Raw genomic sequence first — 7960 nt, 5'->3', positions numbered from 1 at the left:
ATATATTTTTTTTTAAATTGCTAGACCCAGACTTCGCAATATGTAACAACCGTGTTTGTGACATAATAGAATGATACTTGTTAATAATATATGATTCTAAAGGGTTACACGAACAACTTGATCCAAATATATTATTTACTAGGTGTGAAACCCGTGTATTACACGGATTTAGGAAAAAAAAGTTAAATATAAAATTATAAGCAATATATATTTTTTAAAATAATAAGTTTATATAAATACAAAGAATATAATAAACAAAGTAAGTAATTTAATATATAATATAAGATATTTTAAAGATTGTAGAGTATTTATTATGAAATTTAATAGAGTGATCTACTTTACATATATAAATCTCACTAAAATATGGATTTTGAATTTAAGAAAATGAAAAATACAAGAAAATGACAAGTGAAAAAAACTAATTCAAAAAATTTTAAAAAATGACATGTGGCAAAATTAATGAGGAAATGACATTTGGCAAAATTGATTTTCATTTATTAGGTTAGATTAGATTTTTAGTCAAATTCCACCTATTAAATGTCATCTCATATTAATTAATTTTATTAGTATATTAATTAATGTACATAATAACTTTCTATTTGTGAATTCATCTTTCTATTAATATATTAATTATTGTATAAATATATTAATGTAGATAATACCTTCCATTTATGAATTCATATTAATTAATTTTATTAGTATAAATTAATTAAGATTAAATTACATAAATGGTCAATGTGATTTACCAAATGTCAACTCAGTTGATACTTATTTTATTATGAACATGGTTGTTGTGGTTACCAAAACTTACATGAATGGTCTTTTTTGTTCACACCTTTTTACTTTTGGACCTTCTAATAAACTCGTGTAATACACGGGTCACACACCTAGTACAAAATAAATTATTTTAAGATATGTATTTTTAACATCAGTATTTTATAAATTATAATAAAACAGTATCCCTATTAATCCACGAATCGATCATGATTTAAACATAGGATATTAATTAAACTAACCGCTTGTGTTTACTAAGGGCCGGCCCTAGGGGTGTTAGGGCCTCGGAAAAAATAGGCCCGAAAAGCATCTGATTAACTTAATAACTAATAATGTTAGTATTATATATAGCATGTTTTGTGTGTTTTCTCAAAATTGTTTTGGTGCATTTGGTTAAGGGCACACCACTAGTTATCTAAACACCGTTGTTTGATCCTTCCGGATCTGCATCCATGTTTTTTTTGTGCCTAAAATATGCTCTATAAATTAATAGGAGCGTCTATTGTATAAATTGTATCTAGATGAGTCGTTGTGAGTGCATAGACTTTTAGGATAAATGTCTTGGTTCGATATCAACTGGTCCTTATTTTTTCTCTCGATGTTTTCCATTTTAATATTTTCATTTTAATTTTTAAACAAAATTGTATAGTTATTTTGGTTTCTTACTTTTTTTATGTTTTCTCTTAATCCAAATGATACAGTTAAATTCTTATTCTTACCATTAGTTAAAATCTCAAAAATCTCAAAAGTTAAAATTATTAGAGTCGAGTTTTTAACTTTTAATTTAAACAAAAATCTCAAAAGTTAAAATTATTTCATGTAGTGTTTAAGAACAAACTATTGGACTTTTTAATTAATTTCCAGAATATTTCTGTATTTATTGTTTTTAAACAATTGTCCTTTAATATAATTTTACATATTATAAAATTTTCATCTATTTTTGCACGTATATAACAAATAAAAAACTACAACTTTCAGCTATCAATTACCAGCTAAGTTTATTAAATGTTTATGTGTTTTACTTTGTTTCTACATTTATTAATCAAGTTGATTATATTTTAACTGTCATCATATTTATTATAAAATTGTGAAATTCATATGACATAAATGTTGGATTAGTGTCTAAGTCCATAACTATTTTGGTATGTACTTGACCCGATGGTGCATAGTCCTTTTGGGTTGCCTTCACCAAAGCAACTTGAATGGAGAAATAAATAAAGAGAGAGAGGTTATTATGATTTATTAATATGTTATAAGAATAATATATTAAAGGAGAAATTATATTTGTTTAATTAATATTGGTCAATAATTAATTAAGAATTAATTTTGTGATCAAGTGTAATTAATTAAACTAGAGGGGCTGAATTGTAATTATGTGATAGTTACAAAATAAGGTAAGGATTATCTTATATATATGGTGAACGAATTTGAGGTGTAAATCCCTTAGAATTCGACTAGGATAAGGGTTTCTAGGACTTATCTTATGGTTGCTTGGTGGACAAGCAACTAGATAAGGATAAGGACTAAAACCTTAATCTTTACACCTATATAAACCCCCTAGGGCTTAGGAATTCGTCTAACCCTTCCCAAGAAGTCCTAAGGACGAATTCTAACCTCCCTCCTCTCTCTTTATACCTTCTCCACTTGCTTATGGTGTTTGTAAGCCATTAGAGGAGTGACACTTGTGACTCTCAGCTTTCCAAGGTCAATTCAAGGAGGAATTGGATTGTTATTGCTATATAACAATCAAGGTATGTTCTTAAACCTAATTACACGTGAATTCTGATTTCCATATGCTAGAGTTAGGGTATATAGTCTTGGAATCAAAGTATGTACAATAGAGAAACCTAGATCCAAGCTTTAGGGTTTGTATGAGCACATAGGATGTCTTATGACCAAAACCCATCAGTGGTATCAGAGCCATGATTGGTTTCTATTGTATTGATGCTTGATGTAACTGAAAATCGTATTTTGGCCTCACTGTTCGACTTGACTCGGCGAGTCACTCTTGGACTCGGCGAGTCAGCCCTACTCGGCGAGTTCCAGAGGGTGACTCGGCGAGTCGGTGCGTCAGATAGTGCTTATCTCGGGATTTCTTGATGTTTTTGCATTGGGATAATTACCTTATCAAGTTAGATTAATATTAATCCGATTATATGATATATTTGACTATATTTTTAATCTAATTGAAGATATTTATCAATTAATAAGATAATTGTTTCCTTATATGATAATTGTTTAATTATTTTGACTTAATTGGTAAATTGTTTTGCAAGAAATCATTAAACAAATCAAATATAGATAATTATGTAATTAAATGTTAGTTTAGATTATTTGTTATTTGATCCTTGTTGTTATGAAAAGTTTCATATTTGGCCCTTTAGGTTTTATAGTTTAAATTTGAACCCCAAAAGTTTTGTTGTTTTGAAATTTAAATAGTTGAAACCCTAATGTTTTGAAAAAAGGTTTCAAAACTTGCCCTCAAGTTTTGGAATTTAAATTTTGATTAAATAGTTTAATTTTGATGCATATTTAAATTCTAAACCCTAATGTGTTGAAATGTTTCAAAACTTGCCCTCAAGTTTTGGAATTTAAAAGTTGATTAAAAGTTTAATTAGGAATGTTAAATTCTAAAACTCTAGTATTGTTTTGAAAAAGTTCAAATCACACCCTTATGGTTTTGTTAATTAATTAAGGTGTATAATTAAAAGAAGTTTAATAAATCCATAAAAGTTTAGGTTTACAATTTAATTGAATTGAAGGTATAATTGTTAAATTAGACCACCTAGTATTTTGAAAGCATAAAATACACCCTATACTATATATAACATTAAAAGTCTAACATTATATATATGTATGAGTAAAAGTCAGTATTACCGTTAGTAGGCCTCATTCACGAAGCTGGTCTATAAGGGGTGTTTAAGGAAATTGCCTATAAAATGGCGATTGAATGGGTATCCACTCTTACCCACCGCACTCTTGACTAGTGGAGGGTCGTTAGCCGAACGGGTAGGATGGGACAAAACCTTCCATTATAAGTATAATGAAGTATAAAAGTAACTAAATGTTTTCATAAAATTCCCAATCTTAGTTACTTAGGCAAAAGTGAATTAATGCAATTCCATGAAATTACACTTTGTGCCCTTGCGAAGACGTTAGTGGAGCGTGTGTGGTTAACTGGCACACTAAATGGGTCTAAGCAAAGGTAGCAAAGGGTGACTCAATGTTTTTCATATTTCGGTGGAGTGTGTGTGGTTTACCGGCACATCGAATAGGTGACTGTAACATGTGAGGGCACCATGTAAGTTTGCATGGTTATTCACACCCGTTTTGTGATCCTCGGCATCCCAGTCACAAACTAGAGGGGCATATCGAGATTTAAACATGCCATTGAAAGTTCAATGAATCTCAAAGGATCTAGGAGTTTTCATAGATTTAAAACTTAAATTTCTTTTTCGTTTTTCGTGGTGGAAATTAGTGAATCGTCATTCACTTACCTTCAAATGTTCTGCAATTAGGGTTACGGCATCCCTCTCCCGAGTTGTAGAATATTGTGTTGGGTCCTAGCCTTAGTATTTCATTTGGGTGACTTACTAAGGACTCAATCAATCAACTAACTTGAATTTGTTTTTTCTCCCGTTTTGTAGATGTCAAAGTTCGACAACTATGGTCTTCCCAAATCCCGTGGAACAAGCATTCCACATGAAGATGGTATTCCACGATTCAATCGAGGAACGAGAAATCATGCTTCACTTCCTCCTCCTCCTTCTATTGTTCTCCCCAACCCACAAGATCGAAGAATTGAAAGGTTCAATATCACTAAAGCCCTATTGGAAATGAAACATGAAGATGGTAAACCCGTGTGTGCCCACGTTCTAGGAATGAAATCACACATTGATAGGTTGATAATGTTGGGTGTGTCATTCCCGAATGAGTTGGCTGTAAATTGGGTTTTGCAGTCACTTCCAGAATCATATAATGAGTTCAAAAGAAAGTATTATATGATGGATCATGACGACAACCTCATTGACCTAACTTACATGCTCATTGCTGCTGAATCAGAAATGATTTGGCGAAGCAATGGAGCGTATTTGTTGGGAGAGTCAACCGACCATACTTCCGAGGACGTTCTAGGAGAACCGACCTGCGTTTGCTGCCAAAAGAAAGGGCGTTGGATACAAGTCTGCCCAAAGAGCCTGAAGAGTCCAGAAGATGGGAGAGTCAAAGAGTATGGCTACGCTTCAGGTAAAATCCACTATCTAACTCCATTAAGTTCCTATTCATTAATTCTTAATACATAATGTAATAAGATTGCATTTGAATGTTTTACAGGATCGGTGAAAAGAAAGGAAGCTTGGTGAAAGAGCAAGATGAATCTAATCACAAGGAATGGATCTTGATCGCATGGACATGAAGATTAGATTTTGATCTTAGATAGTTATGATAGAGTTGTTAGAAAATTTTCTTTTGAAATACATAGTTTTCAATGGATTTTGCATTGTAAGGACATATGTTTTCCGCTGCTTTTATAAATAAAATAAATTTTCGTTTGACTTATTTATTTATATGTTTATTTCCTTGCAATGAAATCGTTATGAAAATTGGTGTTTGCATATTTCTACAACAAATGGATATGATTCTTATTCATGGTGTTTATGGAAAAGTCGAGAATTTACCAAATAGGGAGAGTTTTCTCATCGCCCAAGTTTCAATTGGACAGAAATTTGGAATCATGCAACTTGGTTGCACGATGAATGAGAAATTTCATATATGGAAATTAGACTAATTCGTTGACAAGGTGTCAAGTGAAGGACTAAGAGATCGAGCACACAATGTTGCGTGTTGATCAAGTCCACCATAAGAGTAAAAATGATATTCGTCATAATTTACTAAAGGTTTAGTAAATATGATTATTCTTACATGATTAGGTGTAATTCTAAATTGATTAAAGGGTTTAAATCAATAGCAGAACGAATAAGAAGAATCAAGTAGGCAGAAAGATAAAAGTTACTCCATTCTAAGATGAAGGGAGAGTACCTTTTATGCTTTATGATAGGTCTTAATGATTAAGAACCATATCTCAATTGATCCTCTAAGTGAGTCTTAGTACAATTGTATATCTAAGAAGAGGAATCAAGAATTGAAGAAATGGTTAAATCAATAAGTCAATCATACTTCGTTCCAATAACAAATCTTAAAGTTAAGATTGTGACATTGAGTGAAAGGTATTAAGAAGGTTTGTAACTTTCATTAAATGTGGAAAGTTGTGATGTCTTGGATAAGACAAAGACCAACTAGGACCAATTTCTGAAGTGTTTTGATAAATACTACACTAACTCTTGAATATTTGTTTGTCAAGAAATGTTTATTGACAAGAGAATCTTATATGTCAAGGAGTCAGTGGGAGTCTTAATGGTCTTGAAAGGTTTCAAGAACAAATCAAATAAACCTTATCGATCATCACTAGCACACGAGTTGAGGTTTACAACCTATCGTGTTGACATTATTTTGATTTTGTGCCAATCCAATCGAGTTAATTATGCATGTGAGTTATATGAGTTCTCATTTTGAACGCATAAAAGGCAAAGCACCTTAATCAATGAAAGGTACATTGATAGGAAAGGGTGAGCTGCTTAACTACTTGGAAGACATGGTGGGCAGCTGTGCTACCATAAAGGCAAGAAATCAAGATCAAGAAAGTTCGATCCATAAGAGTTTGAATTTGTCGTAAACTTTGGTTTTGACAAATTCACATGGATAGGAACACATACACCGCTCAAATCTAAGTGTCATAAGATTTCCTCCTTCATGAAAATGATTGTGAGGAAATGCTTTCACTAAGAAAGATTTAAGAAGATAGTGATTGTAAAATTGCATTCTCGAATTCGATTATGGTTACGGTATCCCTTTCCATAATTTGAATTGTGAGGTTTGGCAATTAGTCTTAATTGTTTAGACACACATATGAACTATCGAAGGCAAATGTGTATAAGTTCAAGAAACCTTGATAAAAGATTATCAAAGCACTAAGTATTAAAAACATGAACTTAAGAAATTCAATAAGTATTGTTTTCTGAAAGCTAAGATGTTTATGAATACATGTCGAAGCTAGTGGGAGCATAAGTGTTATGTTTTATAATAATCATCATGATAGTGGGAGCATAAATGTTATGATTGTATGATTATTAAGGAAAGTATTGCAAGGTTAGCAATATTAATTATAGAAAACATGAGTCATACTTTGCAAAGTCGCAATAGTTGAAAAGTTGTTTTGCTATAATTAAGGGAGAGAATATTATGCTTCATTTCAAATCTAAAGGTTTAGGTTGAGAAATGTTAATAAAATTTAGTCAAAGGTACAAAGTGTGTTCTTAAAATTTCGATTATGATTACGGCATCCCTCTTCACAATTCGAATTTTGAGAACATAGCAAATAAAACATTATGTGTCGTGTCCCATACGCTTCGGGTATAGGATCGATTGCAAATGCTTTAATGTTTGACCATTCTAAAATTTTCCAAATGTCGAGCGCATTTAGAGGGAAAAGGGACTAGAATTGGTTTTGACTAAAACAATTAAACAACTATCAAAGGACAACCCAAAGTTCGACGAGGATTGGTCGCTTGTGAGTAGTTGGAAGTATAGTATTGGAAAATATGAAAATGTGTCCATATTGGATGGACCATATCGACATCATTACGAATAGATAAGATTCTATTAAGAATGAGTTGTCATATGGAACATATGGAAGTGTGTCCATATTGGGAATTGAATATTGAGAAATCTATGATTAGATTAGAAACTTCTATGCAAAAGGATGTTCAAAGAATGTACTTTGAGTGAGAGACATCACGTCTATGGAATTGTCTTGTAACAATCTCCGATAGAGGACTTTGTAATATCATTGGCAATAGTCTTTGTGACTTTGGTGCAGTGACATTACGAAAGGATAAGTTGCATTGAATGTTAGAATCTAGCATATTCTATAAGTAGCAAGAATTTGATATTCTTTAACTTATGGAAAAGGATTTGGAGTTGAGAAATGAGAATGATTGGAAATGTGTTCAATATGATCTATTTCACAAAGTAAGAACCATAGGTAAACATTGTGTGCATGCTAGGAGCATGGGGCAAGTGTTGGGATTCAAGTAAGAAGTTGATTACCCGAAACTACAAATAATGAGTA

The sequence above is a fragment of the Lactuca serriola genome, chromosome 4 (genome assembly GCF_051521515.1).
Source record: "Lactuca serriola cultivar US96UC23 chromosome 4, Lser_US96UC23_V15, whole genome shotgun sequence".
Classification (NCBI taxonomy): Eukaryota; Viridiplantae; Streptophyta; class Magnoliopsida; order Asterales; family Asteraceae; genus Lactuca; species Lactuca serriola.
This window is presented reverse-complemented; position numbering follows the sequence as displayed.